Genomic DNA, 24,636 nt, shown 5'->3' with positions numbered 1-24,636 from the left:
CAGCAGAGAAAGACCTATGGGTGCTGGCTGATGGCCAGCTAAAGATGAGCCAGCAGTGTGCTCAGGTGGCCAAGAGAGCCAGTGGCATCCTGCCCTGAATGAGGAATGGTGTGGGCATTAGGTCTAGGGATGTGATTGTTCCCTTCTGCTTGGCACCAGTGAGGCCACATCTCGAACCCTGTGCTCAGCTTTGGGCCCCTCACTACAAAAAGGACATTGAGGTGCTGAAAACATGCCTAAAGAAGAGCAGCCAAGCTGGTGAAGGGCCTTGAACACAAATCTTATGAGGAATGGCTGAGAAAACAGAGCTTGTTTGGGCTGGAGAAAAGTGGGCTGAAGGGAGACCTCCCCACCCTCCACAACGCCCTGCAAGGAGGCTGGAGCCAGGCGGGGAGCTGATCTCTTCTCCCGTGCAAGAAGTGACAGGATCAGAGGAAATTAGCTCAAGTTGTGCCAAGGGAGGTGCAGGTTGGACATTAGAAACTATTTCTTCCCAGAAAGGGCTCTCAGGCATGGGAAGAGGCTGCCCAGGGCGGGTGGTGGAGTCACCATCCCTGGAGGGATTAGCTCAAGTTGTGCCAAGGGAGGTGCAGGTTGGATATTAGAAACTATTTCTTCCTAGAAAGGGCTCTCAGGCATGGGAAGAGGCTGCCCAGGGAGGTGGTGGAGTCACCATCCCTGGTGTGGCTGTGGTGCTGAGGGATGTGGTTTAGTGGTAGTAGCTGGGCAGCAGTGGTGGATTGTGAGCTCTGGGTGAGCAGCTGGAGCTGTGCTCTCAAAGGTCTTTTCCAATCTCAATCATTCTGTGGTTCTGTGACTGTTTCAGGGGACACTCCAGGGCTTGCTTCAGTCACCAGCTTTATTCTTGTGGGCTCCTTGCTTGGCTGAAACCTTCAGTAGGTAGCTGCCACTCAAGTTACACAGCCACTCACTCCCATCAGCTTCACCTACAGCCTCTGTGCCTCACCTGCCAGCCATGCCAGGGCCTGCCAACACAGCAGGCAGCGGCTCAGCACCAGCAGTCCGTCACCTCATCCTCTCCAGCTCTGCTGGTTGCTCCTGTCAGTCAGGTGGGTTTTGTTCCAGAAATCCACTTGCTCCTGGAGGCTATTCCAGGCAGATCCTGCAGCTGAGGAGGAACTCCTCTGTCTCTGTGGAAAGCATGCAAGAAAGGAGGAGCATCTTTTGCAGATGTTTTGATTCCAGAGGCTTCCTTTTGTCTGAAGAGCTTTCCAAAGGACAGGTAATGCTGAATGCTAAAATAACTACCAGTGTCTGAGAAAAACCAACCACTGACTGTGAAGGGAGCAGCTCACAGAAAGAAGCTAAGAGGTTTCCTTCCTCCTCCTCCTACTCTGTCAGAGGCTGGGAGGAGCAGGAGTCAGAGCACAGCTGGAAGAGCCGTGCCAGGCTGGCACTGATGCTGTCCAGCCAAACTCCTCTGACTGCCTGCAAGGTAACTTGCAGCAGATTTTGGGCTGCACAGGAGCTGCTATCCCCATCCCTGCAGGGCTCAAAGAGACAGCTTGGTTTCTCCTCAGCTGACTGCTAAACAGAAAGAGACATTGCTCATCCAGATCTCTAACACAGTCCCTGGGGGAGCAGAAGGCAGTCACAAGATCTGCCAGTCAGCACATCCCAGTTGGTTTAGATGTTAACTCTTCTGCTCCTAGGGCCCCTGGCACTTTTAAGCAACACCTTTATTTCTTTGCACTGGATAATCGCCTTCCAAAGAAAGGCTGAAAGCTCTTCTGCCCCTTGACCCTCAGTCATGAGCTGGAGACCAAGGGAGAAGAAAGAAGGAGCCCCTCAGAGAGGAAATGGTACAGTAGGAAGGACATGGACCTGAGGCAGCAGGTCCAGATGAGGGCAACAAAAATGATCAGGGGGTTGGAACATCTCTGCCATGAAGACAGGCTGAGGGAGCTGGGGGTGTGCAGCCTTCCACTACCTGAAGGGGGCCAACAAGAAGGATGGAGAGAGACTGTTTGCAAAGGTCACAATTCCTGCTCGTCTTTGGCCACAGTTACCTTGTGCCCACCTTCCAGCCTGGCTTCCAGCCACACCAAGGTGGCTCCAACTGCATTCACTGCACCTTCCACATCAACATGGGAAGGGAAGGGAAGGGAAGGGAAGGGAAGGGAAGGGAAGGGAAGGGAAGGGAAGGGAAGGGAAGGGAAGGGAAGGGAAGGGAAGGGAAGGGAAGGGAAGGGAAGGGAAGGGAAGGGAAGGGAAGGGAAGGGAAGGGAAGGGAAGGGAAGGGAAGGGAAGGGAAGGGAAGGGGTTGGAAAAGACCTTTGAGATCATCGAGTCCAACCTCTCACCCAACACCATCTAATCAACTAAACCATGGCACCAAGGGCCTCAGCCAGGCTCTTCCCAAACCCCTCCAGTGATGGTGACTCCACCACCTCCCTGGGCAGCACATTCCAATGGCCAATCTCTCTTGCTGGGAAGAACTTCTTCCTCACCTCCAGCCTAAACCTCCCCTGGCACAGCCTGAGACTGTGTCCTCTTGTTCTGGTGCTGGCAGGACTGGTTTGGAAAAGCTTGGAGCTACAAAGTTTTGACTCATCTTTTGAACCTTATTTTGAGTTCAAGAAAGAGACCAAGCTTTAGAGTCTCTGTAGAAACTTGATCCCAGTCCTGTCTTTGCTGTAGCTGGGTTCTGTTCCAGTGCATTGGTCAACCACAGCTATTTGCTGGGCTGCTGTAACCTCACAACTTCATCTGCAGAAGTTGTCTGCAGGGCACAGCATTGTGTTCTCAAACATCACAGCATGAAGAGCAAGGGCCTGTGCACACCCCCTGGATGGAATAGCCCTTCTGTCTTTGAAAGCCCCAAGCTCAGCCAGTGATTTATGTCAGAGTTTGTCTCAGGAAAGCTGATTTAAAATGCCAGGGCCAGGAAAGACACAATCAACTCCTCCTGCAGGGAGGAGCTCCCAGGTTTCTTGCAGTGTGCTTTCTGGGTGCTTCCAGGTCAGCAGGGAATCACAGAATCACTTTCAGGGGCTGTGAGGGAACCTTGAATGATCACCCAGTCCAACCCCCCCTGCCAGAGCAGGATCACCCAGAGCAGATCACACAGGAACACATCCAGGTGAGTCTTGAATAGCTCCAGAGAGGGAGACTCCACAACCCCCCTGGGCAGCCTGCTCCAGGGCTCTGTCACCCTCACAGGGAAATAATTCTTCCTCCTGTCTCCATGGAACTTCCTATGCCTCAGCTTCCACCCACTGCCCCTTGTCCTGTCACTGGGACTTATCCTTCCTGTAGGGAAGATGGGACAACCCAGAGTGATGATGGTTTTGACTTTGATTTCAGCTCTCCCTTTGTAGACACAACGGCTCAGCTCCCCAGCCAGCTGTAAATCCAAGTCTCTGCAGTGGAGCTCCTCTGATTTACACCAGCTGAAAGCCTGGCCTCTGCTTCATAAGAAATAGGTTGCCAGTTTAATTACTTCATCCCAGGTATGGCATTAATAATATGGGGGGAAATTTAATGCTGCTAAGGAACAGCAGTGGGGAGGATTCTGTCACATGCATGGCAATTAATGTGTGGTGCTTGGTATTTCTGCTGCTCCTGACTTCCCTTTTAAATGCTGCTCCTTGTGATTTGAATTTCAAAGAGTGCTTCTCCAGGTCTTTCTCGTTATTGATGGTGACTGTTCACAGGAGCAGCTCACTGCTTCTCTGTTGGCTCATCACTTTTGATTCCCTGCCCAGATGCTCAGGACAGAAGCATGCAATTCGTTTGGAAGCACAGCCCTGCACTGATTGTGGCTGGGAGATGTTAGCTGAACACCCCAGGCCTGGTGAAGCCCTGGAATGGGTTGTCCAGGGAGGTGGTTGAGGCTCCATCCCTGGAGGTGTTTAAGCCCAGGCTGGCTGAGGCTCTGGCCAGGCTGATCTGGTGTGGGGTGTCCCTGCCCATGGCAGGGGGGTTGGAACTGGCTGATCCTTATGGTCCCTTCCAACCCTGACTGATACTGTGATACTATGATACTGACCTCTCCCTGACTGCCTTTAGTGTTGCCTTCACATGGGAAAGGTTTTGCTTATCCACTGTAAATCACAGGCTCACAGGCTGTTCAGGTGTTCACAAAGGATTGGATGTGGCACTTGGTGCCATGGTTTAGTAGTCAGGAGGTGTTGGGTGAGAGGTTGGACTTGATGATCTCTGAGGTCTTTTCCAACCTTATTGGTTCTATGAGTCTATGATTCTGTGTTAGGGGTTGGAAGGGACCTTCAAAGATCACTGAGTCCAACTTCCCATCCAGAGCAGGACCATAGTATCTAGCACAGGTCACACAGGTCACACAGGAACGCATCCCAAACTCTGCTTGCCCAGGGAGGTAGCTGAAGTCCCATCCTTGGAGATAGATATTCAGGCTCAGGCTCAGTGGGGCTCTGGGCAACCTGATCTAGTGGAGGATGTCCCTGCTCACTGCAGAGGGGTTGGACTAGATGACCTTTGGAGGTCCCTTCTGACCAAAACCATCCTATGGCATACAAAGAAACCAGTAGAGAACTGTGAGCTACAGGTGATGCCCTCACTGCTGGAGGGGGAAGAAAGACAGAAAGAAAGAAGAAACACAGCTGAGTTAAGGGGGCTACAGGAAAGCTGGGGAGGGACTTTTCAGGGTGTCAGGGAATGATAGGACTGGGGGGGATGGAGCAAAACTAGAAATGGGTAGATTCAGATTGGATGTGAGGAAGAAGTTGTTCCCCATGAGGGTGGTGAGAGCCTGGCACAGGTTGCTCAGGGAGGTGGTGGAAGCCTCCTGCCTGGAGGTGTTTGCAGCCAGGCTGGATGTGGCTGTGAGCAACCTGCTGTGGTGTGAGGTGTCCCTGCCCATGGCAGGGGGTTGGAAGTGGCTGAGCCTTGAGGCCCCTTCCAACCCTGACAATTCTATGATTGTATGGTTGTAGCAGGGTGCCACAAGAGCCATGCTATGAGCTACAACACTCTGAACACTGTATGTGCATGAGTCAATGCTGTAGGCTAAGGGTGAAGAAGCTTCCTGCATTGCATAGGGCAAGCAGGGAATGGCTAGGACACATCTAGGGGCTTTGGTAGGATGTGGGGTCAGTTCTCTTTACTGTGCAGCCAGTTCTCTTTAATGACTATAGCCATGATCTGGACAAGAGGATTGAGTGCACCCTCAGTAACTTTACAGATGACACTACATTGGGTGGGAGTCTTGATCAGCTGGAGGGTAGGAAGGCTCTCTGCAAAGGGCTCAGGACAGGCTGGATCATTGGGCTGAGGTGAGCTGTGTAAGGGTTAAGAGGGCCAAGTGTTGTGTCCTGCGCTTGGGTCTCAACAGCCCCATGCACACTCCAGGCTTGGGGCAGAGAGGCTGGAACATTGCCTGGCAGAAAAGGACTTGGAGGTGCTGGTTGACAGCCAGCTGAACACAAGGCACCAGTGTGCTCAGGTGGCCAAGAAGGCCACCAGGCCTGGATCAGGAGCAGTGTGGCCAGCAGGGGTAGGGAAGTGCCCAGTTAGGCATCAACATGCTCATACAAATCAAGGTCTCCAGTGGTATTGGATGCCTCCTTCCCTCCCCTGTTTTCAATGTCCTGTCTGCATAAAGCACCAGGTCCTTGGGGAAAGGGCTGTCTCTTACCATGGCCCTGCATGCTGGGAGCTTGAGCCATACTTAATAGGTCCATTTTCATGGCACTCAGCTCCACAGAAGAGCCTCACTTCACTAAGGCAGTTCTGCTGCAGTTTCACAGTGGATGAGAAAGCATTTGAGATGCTGAACAACTCAGGGGATCCCTAACTGCAGCCCAAGGGAACATTCATCAACACAGATATCTGCCTGGCTCTGTCCAAGGGCTGCAACACCTAAATAATGTCACTGCTGACTGGTCCCTTGCCTTAGAAATATCACACCACGGTGGCCTTGGCTTGTCTCCTGTCTGACAGATGGCCACATCTCAATTAGCACCAGCCTGTGCTTTCCTGGCTACCTCAGAAGGCCAGGGATGCAAGGCAGCCCAGAGCAGAACAGAACAGAATAGAACAGAATAGGACAGGAGTAGAATCAACCAGGTTGGAAGAGATCTTTGAGATTATCAAGTCCAACCTCTCACCCAACACCATCTCATCAACTAAACCATGGCACCAAGTGCCTCAGCCAGGCTCTTTTTAATCACTTCCAGGGATGGTGACTCCACCACCTCCCTGGGCAGCACAGTCCAATGGCCAGTCTCTTCCTGTGAAGAACTTCTTCCTAACACCCAGCCTAAACCTCCCCTGGCAGAGCTGGAGACTGTGTCCTCTTGTTCTGGTTGCCTGGGAGAAGAGACCAACCCCCACCTGGCTACAACCTCCCTTCAGGTAGTTGTAGACATCAACAAGGTCTCCCCAAGCTTGGAGTGAGGCCACTGTTGGCTTCTTCTTCCAAGTAACTCATGACAGGACAGGAGGCAATGGGCTCAAGCTGTGCCAGGGGAGGTTTAGGTTGGGTATGAGGAAGAATTTCTTTCCTGGAAGAGTGGTCAGGGATTGGAACAGGCTGCCCAGGGAGGTGGTGAGGTCACCATGCCTGGAGGGGTTCAAAGCATAAGTAGATGTGGCACTTTGAGTTATGGCCTAGTGGTCATGGAGGTGTTGGGTAGAAGGTTGGACTTGATGATCTCAGAGGTCTTTTCCAGCCTTAATGATTCTCTGATTCTGTGATTCCTCTTGCCTTTGGCAGGAAGAGATTACTGCTTTTGAGCTACTCCCTCACTGCTCTGTACCTTCACTCTGGATTATGAGAGGGCCAAATGTGGTCCAGCCCCTCACAGCAGCATGCCCATGGGGCCAGGGGTTTTGACTGGCAGAACCTCTACATGCAGACCTGCAAGTCAGAAGCCCTGCACATTTTGGGGCACAGGGTTCTAGAGCCCAGTGCTGCCCTCTGAACAAAGAACAGTTCTTGCAGCCTTGTAGCCCTGGAGTGGTTTGGAGTGTTTGGTTGGGTTGGGTTTGGTGTTGTTTCACTGGGTTGGGTTTGGGTTTATTTTCCCTGGCTCTTTGTCACTGTGCTTACCAGCTTTCAGCTCTTCTCTCCCCAAACCTTCTCCTTTCCATCCCCTCCATCTCTCTCTGCTAGTTCTGCACCACAGCAAGCTCCCTCCACAGCCACATCTCCAAGCTGTTAAGGCTGGGCTCAGGGACTGGGCTGTCTCACACAAACCAGCAAGCATCAGCAAGTTAACTGCAGCCTCTTCCTGTTGAGCCTGGGATGAGCCTGGGGACAGTCTACCACCTAGTTGTGTCTTTAGAGACATTAAGTGACAAGTTGCTTCCTCTGCAGTGGAGGATATTAGATCACAGATAAGTAAGGAGCCACCCACAGAGCCAGCAGGAGCCTTTAGCAGCAGCAAACAGTGAAAGGTTTAATCCAGGCTCTAAGGAATTTTCTCTTAGGTCATCTGAAAGCTATGGGCTCAATGTCATACAAGGAGCAGTACTTTGTCTGTCCTCTCTCCTTCCTTCTCTGGTGGTAGGTGGTGCTGCTGCTCTTCTTAGAGTCCAGAGATGCACTTGCAAGTCACAGTCTTTCCACTTTCCTGCTTGAGGTGTCCTGGGGGCCTGCAAGAGCATACATACATCACACTGGGCACCCTCAGACTTTGGCCATGTGGTTTCCAGATGGGGACCCTCTCCTGCTCCCACACTGTGATGCCTCCCAGGTACTTTTGTCCAGGAGGCTCTCAGAGCAGCTCTGCCTCCCAGGGCTCTTGGAGAGTGGCTGTTATTGGTGCCAAAGAGCATCCAGAGGACTTGAGGAGCAGTCAGGCAGGACTGTGTGAGTCTCCAGCCAGGTGCTGTTACTTAAGAGTGCTTCCACTGGAGGCAGTGGTCAATCTGTTGGTCAGTGCAAGTCCTTGTAACAGCCCTGATCAGAGCACCCAGCAGTGAAATGATTTGCCCACAATGGACTTATAGAACTCATAGAATCAGTAAGGCTGGGAAAGACTTCTAAGGTCACCAAGCCCAACCATCAACCCAGCAGCACCATGCCCCCTGAGCCATGTCCCAAAGTGCCATGCCTGCACCTTTTTTAACCCACCCAGTGGGGAGCCCAGGACTCCCCTGGGGAGCCTGTTGCAATGCTTGTCCAGTCTCTGGCAGGGGACTGGGCTCTGCCTGAACACCACACCAGAAGCAGAAGCTGCAGGTGAATTCATTTACCCACCTTGCACACACGAGGAAGAGAGCTTGTGCAGGACACAACTTCCAAGTGCAGGGAGACTTCTCCCCACCTCCAGCTCAGCAGCCAGGTCTGATCCCTTCCTTAACTTCTGGAAACACCTGTGCTGCAGGAAAAGCTCTTTGTGCTCCTCTGATAGCTGCTGCTGCCAGGTGGCATTTCGAGCTTACCTCCCACCTTGACGGCTCTCAAATCCCTACCTCCTCACAGGCAGCAGGAGATTACAGGATCCTTGGAGGCTCCCAGGCTAACCTAGGCTGCCCTCCCATCTCTTTTTCTGCTCTAGGTGGCCCTTACCTCCTACTTTTCTGCTTTGCAGGGATTATTCTTGTTCTTATTATCCATTATCGCTTTGAGCGCTAGCTGCTCGGGAGCTCAGGCTGCAGCTCAGCCCCGCTCAGAGGCTCTGGGGAGCAATTACTCCAATCCCTGTTTTCACAGCCAGGAGAGATCCCTGGCTGCTACAGAGTTTGTTCTAGCTGGTTGCTGACATAAACTTAGAATAGCAAGCAGCTGCAGTGAGCCTCCAGCAGTCACCAGACCCAAGGGAGGTGGACTTCCCTTCCTCCTCTGCCATGCCCCTTTCAAACATCTCTTCCCGCTGCTCCCTGGCACTTCTGTCTGCACAGCAGCTTTCCCACTAAGGTGCTGCTGCATCAGCCCTGGAGGGAGGAAAATTGCCTTTAGGAACAAGCAGAAATGGTTAGCTGCCACTGCTAGACACAGAGCATGAATCTCCCCAATGTCTTTCCACCCACAGCTCTTTCCCAAGGAGCTGGGGACTGTGTTGGCAGCGTGCATTAAGGGTGCATTAGGGATGCATTGTGCAGGCTTGCCTGCTGCTGAAGAGGATCCTCAGTGATGCTGGTTAGACCTGGAGAGAAACCCCAAACCCACAAACAAGTCTGCTGCAATCCACCTCACCACAAGCCCCCTTTTCTATTTGGCTGTGAAAACCTTGCTCCAATAGCTTGGACCTGATGACCTCTGAGGTCTTTTCCAACCTGGCTGATTCCATGTAAACCTTGCTCCAATAGCTTGGACCTGATGACCTCTGAGGTCTTTTCCAGCCTGGTTGATTCTATGAGAACCTTGCTCCAATAGCTTGGACCTGATGACCTCTGAGGTCTTTTCCAACCTGGCTGATTCTATGTAAACCTTGCTCCAATAGCTTGGATTTGATGACCTCTGAGGTCTTTTCCAACCTGGTTGATTCCACGTAAACCTTGCTCCAGTAGGTTGGGCTTGATGACCTCTGAGGTCTTTTCCAACCTGGTTGATTGCATGTAAACCTTGCTCCAATAGCTTGGGCTTGATGACCTCTGAGGTCTTTTCCAGCCTGGTTGATTCTATGTAAACCTTGCTCCAACAGGTTGGGCTTGATGACCTCTGAGGTCTTTTCCAACCTGGTTGATTCCATGTAAACCTTGCTCCAATAGCTTGGGCTTGATGACCTCTGAGGTCTTTTCCAGCCTGGTTGATTCTATGTAAACCTTGCTCCAACAGGTTGGGCTTGATGACCTCTGAGGTCTTTTCCAGCCTGGTTGATTCCATGATTCTCTGAAAGCTCAGCAGGGTACCAGGTAGGCCAATGCAAGCTGTAAATACCTAAACCAAATCAGAATGACAGAATTAGAGCATCATTTTGGTTGGGAAAGGCCTCTCAGATCGCTAAGGCCAGCCACTAACCCAGCACTGCCAGGTCACCACTAAATCCTGTCCCTCAGCACTACATCTCCATGGCTTTATGGCATGGAAACCCCTTGGAAACCACTGTCCTGGGCAGCCCATTCCAGGTCTTGACACCCCTCAAGGGGAAGAAATTGTTCCTCATGTCCAACCCAAACTGCCTCTGGCACTGCTTGAGGCTGGTTGCTCTTGTCCTATCACTTGTTCCAAGGGAAAGGAGTCTGACCCCCAGCTGGATCCAACTCTTTTCAGGGAGTTGTAGAGAGTGAGGTGGTCTCCTGTCAGCTTCCTTTCCTCCAGGCTGAACAACCCCAGTTCCCTCAGCTGCTCATCACAAGGCTTGTGCTCTAGACCCTTCAACAGCTTGGTTGGAACTTCCCTGGTCCTGCTCCAGCACCTCAGTGTCCTTCTTGGTGTGAGAGGCCCAAAACCAAACACCAGATTTGAGGTGTTGGCCTCACCAGTACCCACTCCAGGGGGACAATCCCTGCTCTGGTCCTGCTTGCCACGCTGTTACTGATCAAAGCCAGGATGCTGGTGGCCTTCTTGACCACCTGAGCTAACTCTGGCTCATCTTCAAGCTGCTATTGACTAAACTCCTAAGGTCCTTTTCCACTGGATAATTTCCAGCCACTCTGTCCCCAGTCTAGAACATTCATGGGGTTGTTGTCAGGCACAGATGCTGGCTTACCAGCAGCAGGAATAGGACAGTTTATGGCAAACTTAGAGCCAATAGGGAACAATAGAGCACTGATAAGCTCCTTCTTGGGTGGTTTTTGGCAAGAGAGCAGCCCTGAAGAAAAGGTCTTGGGGGTACTGGGGGATGAGAAGCTCAACAGGAGCCAGCAGTGAGCACTGCAGCCCAGAAAGCCAACCAGAGCCTGGGCTGCATCAAGAGAAGCAGAGCCAGCAGGTCAAGGGAGGTGATTCTCCCCCTCTGCTCCCCTCTGCTGAGACCCCAGCTGGAGCACTGTGTCCAGGTCTGGAGCCTCTATTGCAGGAAGGATCTGGAGGTGCTGGAAGGTGTCCAGAGCAGGGCCATGAGGATGAGCAGAGGGCTGGAGCTGCTCTGGAGACAGACTGAGAGAGTTGGGGCTGCTCAGCCTGGAGAAGAGAAGGCTCTGGGGAGACCTAACAGTGGCTTTCCAGTACCTGAAGGGGGTCACAGGATGTTAGGGGTTGGAAGGAACCTCCAGAGGTCATCGAGTCCAACCCCCTCTGCCAGAGCAGGACCATAGAATCCAGCACAGGTCACACAGGAACACATCCAGATGGGGCTGGAAAGTCTCCAGAGAAAGAGACTCCACATTCTCTCTGGGCAGCCTGCTCCAGGGCTCTGTGACCCTCCCAGTGGAGAAGGGGTCTACAAGCACGCTGGAGAGGGACTTTTGACGAGGGCTTGTAGTGATAGGATGAGGGGGAATGGCTTGGAGGTGGAAGAGGGGAGATTTAGGCTGGGGATTAGGAAGAAATTCTTTCCAGTGGGGGTGGTGAGACACTGGCACAGGCTGCCCAGGGTGCCCCCTCCCTGTAGGTGTTCAAGGATGGGTTGTAGAGAGCCTTGAGCAACCTGGGCTAGTAGGAAGTGTCCCTGCCCATGGCAGGGATGTTGGAACTGGACAAACTTTAAGGTCCCTTCCAACCCAACGTTCCTATGACTCTAGGAGGCCTTGTGTGTGTCTCCCTGCAGTGGCAGAGGCAAGCAGTGATCTAAACTGGGCATGCCACCTTCCAACAGCATTCTGAGCCACAGATGTTGAAGCATCTAGAAAGGAGTGGTGGCAGGGAAGCTTTTAGGCAAATGACTTGGCTAGCAGGCCTGCTGGGGATGGGAAGAGGGATGAATGAACTCTGCTCACGGTGATTAGGAGAGGCAAGGAACACTCAGCACTGCAGCAGGCAGCCTGGCCTGCTCCCCACTGACATTAAAACAAAAAATAACAAAACCCCAAGCCCCTCGGATGAAATAAAGTTCTTCAGACCTGCTGGAGCTTCCCCGTTCCCCTGGGGGGTTGGAGTGTCGCTCTCCGTGCTCGCACTTGCCCGTGCGGCTGCGGGATCAGTCCCGGGGAGCCTCTGCGGCAGGGCGAGGGCTGGGGGAAGAGCCTGGCACCCGGCTGGAGGTGGTGAGAGGACCTGGCAGCGGGGGAGCCCACCCTGGCTGGGAGGAAGGCTCAGCGGGGAGGAGAGGGGGGTGGTGGGGAGCAGCGCAGGGAGGATTTTACCCGGGGGGTGGGGAGGGAATTACACACGGGAGGCTGTGAGGCTGCTCCTGCAGCAGGAGCAAAGTTGGCTGCGCTGCCACGCAAGGCTGGTTCTCCTGCCTCCCTCCCTCCATCTCTCCCTCCTCCTCTTCCTCCTCCTCCTCCTCCTCCTCCTCCTTCCCGCGAGTTGAGCGCACAGTGCAGCCAGGCGGTGCAGGCGGCAGAGCCCCGCCGGCCCCGGTCCTACCCCCCCGCCTCCGCCGCCGCCGCCGCTCCCCGCCCCCGGGATGCTGCCTGGAACTGCTCCCGGGCGCTGAGCTGGGCAGCGCCGAAGCCCCTCCTGCAGCCCCCGGCGGGAGTATCGTGCTGCGGGTCACCTTGCAGGGAGGGAGGTGAGTGACAATTTCCCCCCTCCCACCCCATCCCATCCTATCCCACCCCATCCCACCCCATCCCATCCGGGAAGCGATGCACCAAATTCCCTCCCTCCATCCTCCGGAGCGGAGGCGGGGAGGAGGATGGAAGTGTGTGGGGGGGTTGGCACTGTTGTTCCCGCAGACGCCGCTGCAGCGAAGTCCCCAGGGGAGCCCCTCAGGTTGCTCAGGGACTCGGGGACCCCTGGCAGGCAGTGAAGTGTGGGGGGAGTCCGCCTGCAGCGGTGCTTCCCCGGCTGTGATGAGAGCCCGAATTAAGCATGCTCGGTTTTACCGCGGAGAGACTGGCGGGCGGAGGGGGGAGGGAGGCTGTCAGGGTTTTCCAGTGCCGTGGCAAGGTTTGGATGGGGAGCAGTGGAAGGGAAACTCTGCGTGGAGCCCTTCTTTCCCCTTCCCTTCCCCAGGAGGAATCCCCTCCGGTTCCAGGCAGCAGAGCATCTTTCCCTACCAGCACCCTACCGCTCTGCTGGTCCAGGGCAGCCTCCGAGCCGGGGAGGGAGAGAGCGGGGCTCTGCGCGGGTCTGCAGCCCCATAGAGGCTCCTGGGCACAGCCTGAGCCGGGGGTGCAGGTGGCAGGGAGGTTGGGCTCCTTGCAGCAGCAGCAGCAGCAGCTCCCCTCTTCCCCTCACCTGCTCAGGAGGCGCCGGATTGAATTTCTTCTTCCCATCCTTTAGTTTGCGAGCACTGCCAGCTAAGTTGGAGAGAATGGTTAAGGAGAGGAGACCAGAGTGGTCCCTGCTATTCTGTGGCCGAGAGGGGTGACCTTGGCTAAGTCCCCCATCCTTCTGGGTACCACTAGAGCATCCCACGAGGGATCAAGGAGAAAGCATCGGTGGGAAGAAACGGGCAAAGGCATTGAGAGGTTTCTGGAATGGATGCTGCAGACATGAAAGCTGCCCTAGAAGAGGACTGGTAGTGCTCACCGGTCCAGAGCGTGCTGCAGGAGGAGAGGTGCAAAGGTCTGGGGAGGTTTCGTCCTCCCATAAGAACGCGGAGCTGCCCTAGTGGCAGAAGTTGTTTTGGAGAGCAATCTGTTGAACTGGGTCTGCAAAATAACTGGAGGGGAAGCTGCAGCCTCAGTGTGTAACGAGAGAGAAAGACAACAAAAAGAACCGAACCAAGCCGCCAAAACAAGCCCCAAACCAAACCAAAACCCGCTCAGAAACTTCCCAGGGAGATTAAACATTTAAATCGCAGATAATTGGACATTAATCCCTCGTCGAGAGGGCATTAACGCCAATTAAACAATGCTTTGACATGCTTAAACCCGAGAAGATGAGTTAAGTGCTCCTTTCAGGGGGATTACTGTGTGTTATGAAATGAAGAGAGAGAGAGAGAGCGCAGGGAAGGCATTTCCCCACATCCATGCATTGAAGTGATGTGCTCTTAACTATCGTTAATGAGCTATCACCTTCGGAGGGGCTGCCTTTAGACGCTCTCCAGGTCAGTTTTAAACCACCTCACCCCCAAGGAAGAAGCCACTGCTCACTTGCTTGGCCAAGGTGACATTTCCTTGGCAGGTTGATAACTGCAGGGTCTTGCCAGGCTCAAGGCAGGATTACCACGTTGGCAGGGCATGAAATGAGGCTTCGTGCTCTGAAGTGGGCAAAGGAGCTGTCTCCCCAGCAGTGGTGGCCACACGCTCTGGAATGAATCAGAGCAGGGGGGAAGGCTCTTTGTTATATAAATGCAGATGTAATGCAGCACTGGTGGGTATGGGCACCACCACCACCACATGTTCAGCTGGGTGAAGCTTCCTCTTCTGGGGGGAGGATTGGAGCAAAGCTGCAACATAGTTGGCTAAGGGGGGGTTGGTTGGTTGGTTGTCTTCCTCTCTGCTTAAATTCCTATCTGCAGACAGCTTAGAAATGCTTCTGTCCAGGGGAGGTTTGTTTCATGCTGCCTGTGTGTGGTCATTAGCATTGCAGGTTAAACATATACAACTATCAGGACTTCCATACTTGGCTTTTTTTGCTTTGAAGACTCTGCTTTTGGCAGGTGACTGTTTGTACCCTGCCATTAGGAAAGAACAAAAAAACGCTGGGAAAGAAGTGCAAAGGTTTAAAGAGGAAGGGAACCCCCTGCATGCTGAGTGCTCTTTGCTCTGACAGATGTGGATGTGTGAGTGTGTGAGCGTGCAACTGCTCAGAGGACCAGAGTCAGGGGATCACAGGATCAGGGAATCAGAACACCATAGAATCTTGGAATCACAGAATTGTTTCTGCTCAAAAACACCTTTAAGATCCTCAGGCCCAGCTGTTAGCTAGCTTGACCGAGCCCGGGGCTAAACCATGTCCCCCAGCACCACATCTCTGCTTGTTTTCAATACCTCCAGGGATGGGGATTCAAGAAGCTCTCTCTGGGGAGCCTGTTCCAGTCTTTGAGAAGCCTTTCAGTCAAGAAGTTCCTTCTTGACATTCAATCCACATTCTCTGGCTATCAAGTCAAATGTTTCTGAAGACTTTCCCTCCAGTGAAAGTTGGAAACTACTTGGAGAGTTAAAATCACTGCAAAATGCTCCTCTTCACAGTACAGTCCAGAGAATGTGGATTGAATGTCAAGGAGGAACTTCTTGACTGAAAGGCTTCTCAAAGACTGGAACAGGCTGCCCAGAGAGAGCTTCTTGAATCCCCATCCCTGGAGGTGCTGAAAACAAGCAGAGATGTGGTGCTGGGGGACATGGTTTAACCCCAGGCTCGGTCAAGCTAGCTAACAGTTGGACCTGAGGATCTTAAAGGTGTTTTTGAGCAGAAACGATGCAAATGTTTCAGATGCAAATGTTTGTGACCCTGAGGATTCAGGTGGAGCTGATCCAATGTGCAGCACCTAAAAATCCAAACAGGTTATGCTTTGGATTTGGTGTCATGATACAGCCATAATACAGACGGGATACTAGGAGGAAATCCTTTATAGCAAGGGTGGTGAGGCACTGGAACAGGCTGCCCCAGGTTGCTCATGGATGCTTCCTCTCTGGAAGTGTTCAAGGCCAGATTGGACACAGCTTGGGAGCAACCTGCTCTGGTGGAGGTGGAGGGGGGTTGGAATGAGATAAGGGAAGGGAAGGGAAGGGAAGGGAAGGGAAGGGAAGGGAAGGGAAGGGAAGGGAAGGGAAGGGAAGGGAAGGGAAGGGAAGGGAAGGGAAGGGAAGGGAAGGGAAGGGAAGGGAAGGGAAGGGAAGGGAAGGGAAGGGAAGGGAAGGGAAGGGAAGGGAAGGGAAGGGAAGGGAAGGGAAGGGAAGGGAAGGGAAGGGAAGGGAAGGGAAGGGAACCAGACCAGGTTGGAAGAGACCTTCAAAATCATTGCATCCAGCCTATCATCCAACACTACATAAGCAACTAAACCATGGCACCAAGCACCCTATCAAGTCTCCTCCTGAACACCTCCAGAGATGGTGACTCTACCCCCTCCCTGGGCAGCCCATTCCAATGGGAAATCACTCTCTCTGTGTAGAATTTCCTCCTAACATTCAGCCTAAACCTCCCCTGGCACAGCTTGAGACTGTGTCCTCTTGTTCTGGTACGGGTTGACTGGGAGAAGAGACCAACTCCCACCTGGCTACAACCTCCCTTCAGGGAGTTGTAGAGAGCAATGAGGTCTCCCCTGAGCCTCCTCTTCTCCAGGCTAAGCAACCCCAGCTCCCTCATCCTCTCCTCATAGGGCAAGGTCCCTTCCACCCCCAACCATTCCATGATTCTGTGACTGTTATCAGGGGAGTGACAAACCAATGATTTTCCTTGCACCACCAAAGGATGCCTCTTCCAATGGGTGGTGCAGAGGTGTGAGTCCATGTGTGCCTTTAACACCCCCAGCTGGATGCACGGCAGCCCTCTAGATGTGTATTTGGTCTTTATGCATCTGCATAAATCCTGGAGGTGTAAAGTTGCTTCGTTAACCATCCATCCAAATCCATGCTGCCTCTCTGTCCTTAAGCTCTGAGCCTTTAGCTCACTGAGGCATGAGAAGAATGAAGTGGCTGTTCACATCAAACTGGCATCACTCCAGCAGAGGTTTAAACGGGGTTTATGTGCTCTGATTGAGTGCTCAGGACCCTTAAAACTCCCCAGGGAGAACGAAGATCTCTGAAATGGTGCTTGCAAATGGGTGATTTGCTTGGAAGACAGTCAGGGCATGATCAAAAAGTTCAGCTTCTTAAGGGGAGGGGAGTGTGGGGTAGGTGTCCTGCCCGTCCTGGGCCCCACAGGACATCCAGCATCGTGTCAGGTCGTGCAGGACAGCTGCGTTCAGGGCATCTCCCACAGCAGCTCTCTGCTGCAGGCAATTGCTGATCCCAGTGTGTAGTGTCCCCACACCACCTACCCATCCAGCTCCCTCCCAGCTCCTGTTCTTGTGCTTTCTGCAAGAAAAGGAGCTCTCTTCTCTCCACTCTGTGTGTCTTGCAAGATGATGGAGGCAGTGTTGAGCTGATAGGCTGCCAGCCAAACTCCCTAGGTCCTGGGAGAAATGTCTTTCCTGCAGGAGTGGTCAGGCACTGGAACAGGCTGCCCAGGGAGCTGGTGGAGTCACCATCCCCAGAGGGGTACAAGAAATGTGTGGACACAGACCTTTGGATATGGTTCAATGGCCATGGTGGTGTTAGGTTGATAGTTGGACTCGATGCTCTTGGAGGTCTTTTCCAACCAAAGCAATTATATGGGTCTGTGTTTGTCATCCCAGAGGGAAGAGCTTCTAGGATTTGTTTTCTTCAGGGTTTGTCAATGCCCTGAGTCTAATGGCCCCCATTACTCATTTCAGCTCTGCTTTCTGCAGGGAGGGATGAGTGTGGGGTTAAGAAAGGTCTGTAAAGGGCAATATTTGCCCCATGATACGACTTCTTGGTGCTTCTTGAGCACTTGGGCACCTGGAGTCCTGTGTCCAGTTCTGGGCTCCTCAATTCAAGAAAGATGTTGAGTTGCTCAGACCTGTCCAGAGAAGGGCAACAAAGCTGGGGAGGGGTCTGGAGCACAGCCCTGTGAGGAGAGGCTGAGGGAGCTGGGGTTGCTTAGCCTGGAGAAGAGGAGGCTCAGGGGAGACCTTACTGCTCTCTACAACTACCAGGTACTTCAGGTAGCTGTAGACAGCAAGAAGGTCTCCTCTGAGCCTCCTCTTCTCAAGATCCAGAGGTGTGGTGCTGAGGGACAGCAGGGTTTAGCCCCCAGCCTTGGCAGATAGACAATGGTTGGACTCGATGGTCTTGAAGGACTTTCCCAACTGCAATGAATCTGGGATTATTCTTTATGTAAGCTTCCACTCTGCAGCACATGTCTAATGGTTAAAACCCACAAGAGTAATAGCTCTGTTCCCAAACTTGGCACCCTAATGGTGACTCTGAGTCAGGTTTTCCCCAGAAGCTGGAGCAGCTCTTGAGCAGAGGCAGGGAGTGCTCTGCGCTCCATGAAGGAGAGTCATGGGACTCACTTGGGAAGGAGGGTTTTTTTCCCTCTCACTGAGGACACTCTGAACAATTAAGGATGTAATTATACACCCCAGAGATCAGCTTCATTCACTTGCTTCAAAAAAGGAAGGAAGGAAGGAAGGAAGGAAGGAAGGAAGGAAGGAAGGAAGGAAGGAAGGAAGGAAGGAAGGAAGGAAGGAAGGAAGGAAGGAAGGAAGGAAGGAAGGGAGGGAGGGAGGGAGGGAGGGAGGGGAAGGAAGGAAGGAAGGAAGGAAGGAGGGAGGGAGGGAAAGGAAGAAAGAAATAAAGGAAGAAAGGAAGAAAGAAAGAAAGAAAGAAAGAGAAAGGAAGAAACAAAGAAGGAAAGAAAGGAAGAAAGGAAGAAAGAAAGGATGAAAGAAAGGAAGAAAGAAAGAAAGAGAAAGGAAGAAAGGAAGAAAGAAAGGAAGAAAGAAAGGAAGAAAGAAAGGAAGAGAAAGGGAGAAAGGAAGAAAGGAAGGAAGAAAGAAGAAAGAAAGAAAGAAAGAAAGAGAAAGAGAGAGAAAGAAAGAAAGAAAGAAGAAAGAGAGAAAGAAGAGAGAAAGAGAGAGAGAAAGAAAGAAAGGAAGGAAGAAGAAGAAGAAAGGAAGAAAGAAAGAAAGAAAAAGAAAGAAAGGAAGGAGGAAAGAAAGAAAGAAAAAGAAAGGAAGAAAGGAGGAAAGAAGGAAAGAAGGAAGGAAAGGCAGCACAATTTTCTGCTCTTCAAGTTGGCAAGCAGGTCCTTCAGCCTGCCCAGGCTGCTGGGAGGTAGTGAGCTGTGCTGTTTAATTACCCAGCACTCTATTCAGTGAGTGAAGGTTGGGTTTATTGCACTGGACACAGCCAGAGAGTTACAGAACAGCATTTTGGGGATGGCTGAAGGGAGAAGAGATGTCAGCTTGGCCTTCTGTTGGAGAGATGCTTCTTGCCAAGCAAGACTTGTGCCTCATGGCTCAGGATCTCCAGTTCGCAATGGGAACCAGCACTCAGAGGGGACTCATGAGGCTGGATAGAGCCATAAAATCTTCAGGTTGGAAAAGGCCTTTAAGATCACCGAGCCAGCAGGTCAAAGGAGGCCTCCTCCCCATCTACACTGCCCTGGGGAGGCCATACCTGGACCATTGTGTCCAGTTCTGGGCACCTCCCTCCAAGAGAGACAGGAAACTACTGGAGAGAGACCAGTGCAGGGCCACAAAGGGATCATAGTATCTCCCTTATGAGGAGAGGCTGAGAGAGCTGGGGCTGTTTAGCCTGAAGAAGAGCAGCCTGGGAGGGGATCTTATCAATACCTATCAATAGCTGAAGGGTGGAGGACAAGTGCACAGGGCTGGGCTCTTTTCAGTGGTGCCCACTGATAGGATAGGGGGCAAGGGGCACAAACCAGAACACAGGAGGTTTAACTTGAACATAAGGAGAAACTTCTTTCCTGTGAGGGTGCCAGAGCAGGCTGCCCAGGAGGGTGGTGGAGTGACCATGCCTGGAGGTGTGCCTAAAGTGCAGAAATGAGGCTCTGAGGGGTGTGGTTCAGCATCAGACTTTAACATCATTCATTTCTCTGTGCTCTTCTCACCCATCCTCTCTCTGCCCTGAGGGAGTTCATGCAGTCAAGGGGTGAGGGATTCAGAGGTCAGGCAGGGTCCTCCCCTTGTCCAGCCTTGGTACTGAGATAATTAGCTCTGGCAGGTGGTCAGGCACTGGAGCAGGCTGCCCAGGGAGGTTGTGGAGTCTTTCTCTGGAGACTTTCAAAACCTATCTGGATGCACTCCTGGGTGACCTGCCCTGGGTGACCCTGCTTTGGCAGGGAGGGTTGGACTCGATGATCTCTGGAGGTCCCTTCCAAGCCCTCCCCTGCTGTGATTCTGTGCAAAGCCTTTGCTGATGTGCAGATGCAGAATTAGGACAGGATCCAGGTTTTTTTCTAGGTTCACCCTGAGCTCACCAGCTGCTTGGGCAAGGCTCAATCCCAGCATTAAGCACTCAGATGAAGTGAGGGAGCTCGTAGCAGCTTTCTGCCACTGAGCTTTCCCGGGCTGCCTTGGTGAAATTAATTTCTCACTTAAGGAGACACAGAGTCTGATATTTTTTTGAGTGCTTTGCTGCTCTTCAGGTCAGTTATTCATCACCTGGAACACGCAGTTTTGCCATCAACCGAAGGGAGTTGTGGATTTGGATTGAATTCAACAAAGAGTTGAGGCTGTCAGAGTTAGTCAAGAAGGAGGATTGCTAGAGAAGCCTGCATGTGTGGGGTTTTTGTTGTGCTGGAGGCAACTGGAGGCAAAGTGAACTAAAAGACAGCTTGTTCAATAGAAAATAAATAAACAGAGCCACAGAACTGCTGAGGTTGGGAAAGACCTCTGAGGTCAGCAAGTCCAACTGCTCACCTGGAGCCCACAATCACACCGTGACTGCCAAGCCACTGCCACTAAACCACATCCCTCAGCACCACAGCCACACATCTCCAGGGCTGCTGACTCCACCACCCCCCTGGGCAGCCTGTTCCAACGTCTGAGAACCCTTCCTGGGAAGAAATTGTTCCTAATATCCGACCTGACCCTCTCTTGGCACAACCTGGGGCCATTTCCTCTTGTTCTCTCACTTGTTGCACAAGAGAAGAAAGCAACTCCCCCAGCCTTGCATTCCATTTTGGCTCAGGCAAGATGCTCCCACCTGCTCAAAGGGAAATCTTTTGTTGCAGAGATCACCTTTTATGTTTTAGGTCAACACAAGGTAATTTCTCCTTTCTCCCCTCCCTGTTCTTTGGTTCAGCTCCTGAATCAAGCAAGCAATTATTCAGGCATCTCTAATATGCATATGGTAATTGTTTCCACATTTAAATATACCTCTAGACAGGCAATCAAGAGACTTGGATTTTATTTCCAGCTCTGCTACAGTGTCTGATGTGACCTTGGGCATTGCACTCTACTTCAAGGCTCTCCTTTTCAGGGCATGACAGGTCCATGCCCAGAAGGCAAGTCACATCCTGGGCTGCATCAAAAGAAGTGTGGCCAGCAGAGCCAGAGAGGTGATTCTGCCACTTTGCTCTGGTGAGACCTCACCTGGAGTACTGTGTACAGGTCTGGAGCCCTCAGTATTGGAAGGACAGGGACCTGATGGAGCAGGTCCAGGGGAGGGCCATGAAAATGATCAGGGGGTTGGTGCCTCTCTGCTACAAGGACGGGCTGAGGGAGCTGAGAGTGTGCAGCCTGGAGAAGAGAAGGCTCCAGGAAGACCTAATAGCAGCCTGCCAGTACCTGAAGGGGGCTACAAGAAGGATGGAGAGAGAGTTTGCAAAGGCCTGAAGTGACAGGACAAGGGGCAATGGCTTCAGACTAGAGAAGAACAGACTTAGATTGGATGTTAGGAACAAGTTCTTTACTATGAGGGTGGTGGAACACTGGAACAGGTTGCCCAGGGAGGTGGTTGAGGCCCCATCCCTGGAGATATTCAAGGTGAGGCTGGAGAGGGCTCTGGGCAACCTGATCTGGTTGAGGATGCTCCTGCTGACTGCAGAGGGGGTTGGACTGGATGAGCTTTGGAGGTTCCTTCCAACCCAGACCGTTCTATGACTCTGATTCTATGACACTATGATTCTATGAGTCTATGACACTATGATTCTGTGATTCTCTGACACTATGATTCTATGAGTCTATGACACTCTGATTCTATGAGTCTATGACACTATGATTCTGTGATTCTATGACACTATGATTCTATGACACTATGATTCTATGAGTCTATGACACTCTGATTCTATGAGTCTGTGATGCCATGATTCTATGATTCCATGCCTCTCAGTGGCTCTGCTGCCTATTGATGCTACTAAAATAGCATGGAGGTCTCTCTCTTTTACTTTTTTCCCCACTTCAACTGTCAGAAATGAAACATTTGGCCCTCACTGAGGCAGGCATTCCTCATGCTCCCAGTGTGGGTTACTTGCATTGCCTTCTGAAACTCCCTGTAGTTTACTTAATGGGTCAAAAGGACTTTCAGCAGCTGAAATAGCAGCATTCCCTGAAAACAAAACCTCTTTTAATGAGCCCAGCTAAATCAAAGAGGGAAAATACAACTGGGAAAGGTTGGGGGAGGTGTTGAGTGGTTTTTCTTGTGCTTCCTTTCCTTAAATATTTCACTTTGTAATCAGCTCTCCAGATCCACACATTGCCCTTGTGATTTCTCTCAAGCAAAAGGTCCAGATGTATTGTTTCAATTTCCAGCTGTTTGAAATGCCTCAGACCACGGTGAAGCATCATGCATTCAAACTCCCTTGCATCTGACAGCTTGCACCAGGCAACCTCCAAACTTCTCACAACGTGGCTTTGACCAGGCTGCAGCTCTCACCAGATGGCTTGCCTGCTCTTCACAGGATCACACAATTAACCAGGTTGGAAAAGACCTCAGAGATCATCAAGTCCAACCTATCACCCAACACCATCTGATCAAATCAACCATGGCACCAAGTGCCTCATCCAGCTCCTTTTAAAACACTTCCAGGGACACTGACTCCACCACCTCCCTGGGCAGCACATCCCAATGGCAAATCTCTCTTTCTGGGAAGAATTTCTTCCTAACATCCAGCCTAAACTTCCCCTGGTGAAGCCTGAGACTGTGTCCTCTTGTTCTGGTGCTGCTTGCCTGGGAGACCACCCCCCACCTAGCTATAACCTCCCTTCAGGGAGTTGTAGAGAGCAATAAGGTCTCCCCTGAGCTTCCTCTTCTGCAGGCTAAGCAACCCCAGCTCCCTCAGCCTATTGAGGATGTCCCTGCTGACTGCAGAGGGAGTTGGACTGGATGAGCTTTGGAAGTCCCTGCCAGCCCAGACCATTCTGTGAACCTGTGACTGTATGAATCTGTGACTCCATGAATCTGTGACTCCATGATTCTATGGTTCTATGACTCTATGATTTCATGACTCTATGATTCTATGACTCTATGACTCTGGTTTTCTGACTCTATGATTCTATGACTCTATGACCCTGATTCTATGACTCTATGACTATGATTTTGTGACTCTATAATTCTATGACTCTATGATTCTATGACTCTGTGACTCTATGCCTGGTCTGCATGAAGCAGGATCTTTCTGCTCTGCTGTGAGGCAAAGGCTGGGGAACTGAACTGCTTCTTCACACAGGACTTTTGGTACCTAGCAGGGACCTCCAGAAGGCTAAAACTCCCTAAGCCTGTGCTAGAGCTGTGCAAAGGGGAGACCCCCATGGGTGCAGGAGGACAACAGCCTCCTGCTGGGTCACAGAAGAATGAAGGAGCCTCAGGACCGCGGGCAGTAGCAGAGCTGGCTTCTGCTCCTTGTCTGCTGGAGCCCAGGGCACAGCCTTTAGCTGCATTTCTCTGTCTAACAACCTTTGCTTAATTAGTTTGTCAGCCACTGTCATCACAGCAGGAGCCTGCAGAACACCCAGCAGAGCGTAGCTGTCGTTGCAGCTACCATAGCTGGGCTCCACTGTAACCCAAGTGATAGCTTAATAAACCACAGCACTGCAGACTGAATATCTTGGCACTGATTGCAGCTTCTTGGTGAAAGTGAGGGAGTGAGAGACAAGAAAAGGGAATGAGTAGGGGAAAAAAATAATGGAGGATGTAATAACAAATGGCTTAGCTTTCAATACCAGCAACCTGGATGAAAATACATAACCCTTGAAGTCAAAATGAGATTGAAGGTTGGGCTATTATTTCTCAGGAGCTTGAACTTGATTTTCTCCTCTGATTCAGGTCTGAAAATGCAGAACTATTTCTGGTCAGCTTGAGTGGCAGTGAGTGATTTCTGGGAAGAAATTCAAGCTGTCCAAAGGCAAATGAAACCTGAAGCAAAGCAGTTAAATTAACTCTGCATCTCCAAGCAGATTGAACAGCTCTCTCCTTTAAAGGGCTCTGATGAGTTTCATTTCCCTGTCAGCCTCACTCTGGAATCTCACTGTGGTAATGAGAGTGGCTCTTTATGTTGCTTGGAGTGCTGGCTCCCTGCAGAGGTGACGTCCTGCAGGTGCCTCAGGTGGGCTGTCAGAAGCTATCTGCTCAGTGGTGCTGCCATCTGGGATCCTCTGCCCTGCAGGCTGACCTGGAAATGGAGACAATCAGAGTTTTAGGACCTGCCTGTGAGTCATAGACATGGCAGCCTGACCCAGATCAGGTCAATGAAAGTCTTTATTAAAGGATGGTGACTGAGTCCTGCTCCAAGCAGTCCTGCTCCAAGCAGGCTAAAGACTCAGCTGCCTTTGGCCCCTAAGCATCACTCAAGGCCATGTGCCACTCCATGTTGCTCCTCCATCTGAACCTGAGGTGCTGAGGACCCACTCCTGGACACAATCAAGGTCAACCTTAGAATCATAGAACTGTTTCAGCTAAGATCATGGAGTGCAATCATCAACCTCACACCATCTTGACCATTAAACCATGTCCTGAAGTGCCACAACCACAGGTTTCTTGAACACCTCCAGGGATGGTGACTCCACCACCTCCCTGAGCAAGCCTGGTCCAATGCCTGACCACTCCTGCAGGAAAGAAATCTTTCCTCATAGCCAACCTAAACTTCCCTTGGCACAATTTCAGGCCACTTCCTTCCAATCCCATGCAGTCTGTGACTCTGTGATCTGAAGGTTAGTGCTAAGAGGTCCTTGCCTGTGTTTTACAGGGGTGTCATTATTCCAAAGGGAGACTGAGCACAGT

The 24,636-nt window shown here is 51.8% G+C and overlaps 1 protein-coding gene across 1 annotated transcript in view; it reads left to right on the top strand.

Annotated features, from left to right (window-relative positions):
• Positions 1-12,364: 12,364 nt before the first annotated feature.
• Positions 12,365-24,636, top strand: part of SYNDIG1 (synapse differentiation inducing 1) — a 77,046-nt gene continuing 64,774 nt past the window's right edge. Inside the window, exon 1 of the mRNA XM_068169752.1 lies at positions 12,365-12,503. The gene's annotated coding sequence lies outside the window, so the exon portion shown is untranslated. The remainder of the gene's footprint in view (positions 12,504-24,636) is intronic.

Source organism: Melanerpes formicivorus, unplaced genomic scaffold (assembly GCF_026170545.1).
Source record: "Melanerpes formicivorus ecotype bairdi unplaced genomic scaffold, bMelFor1.0.p_v2 SCAF_220, whole genome shotgun sequence".
In the NCBI taxonomy this organism is placed as follows: domain Eukaryota; kingdom Metazoa; phylum Chordata; class Aves; order Piciformes; family Picidae; genus Melanerpes; species Melanerpes formicivorus.
This window is presented reverse-complemented; position numbering and strand designations above follow the sequence as displayed.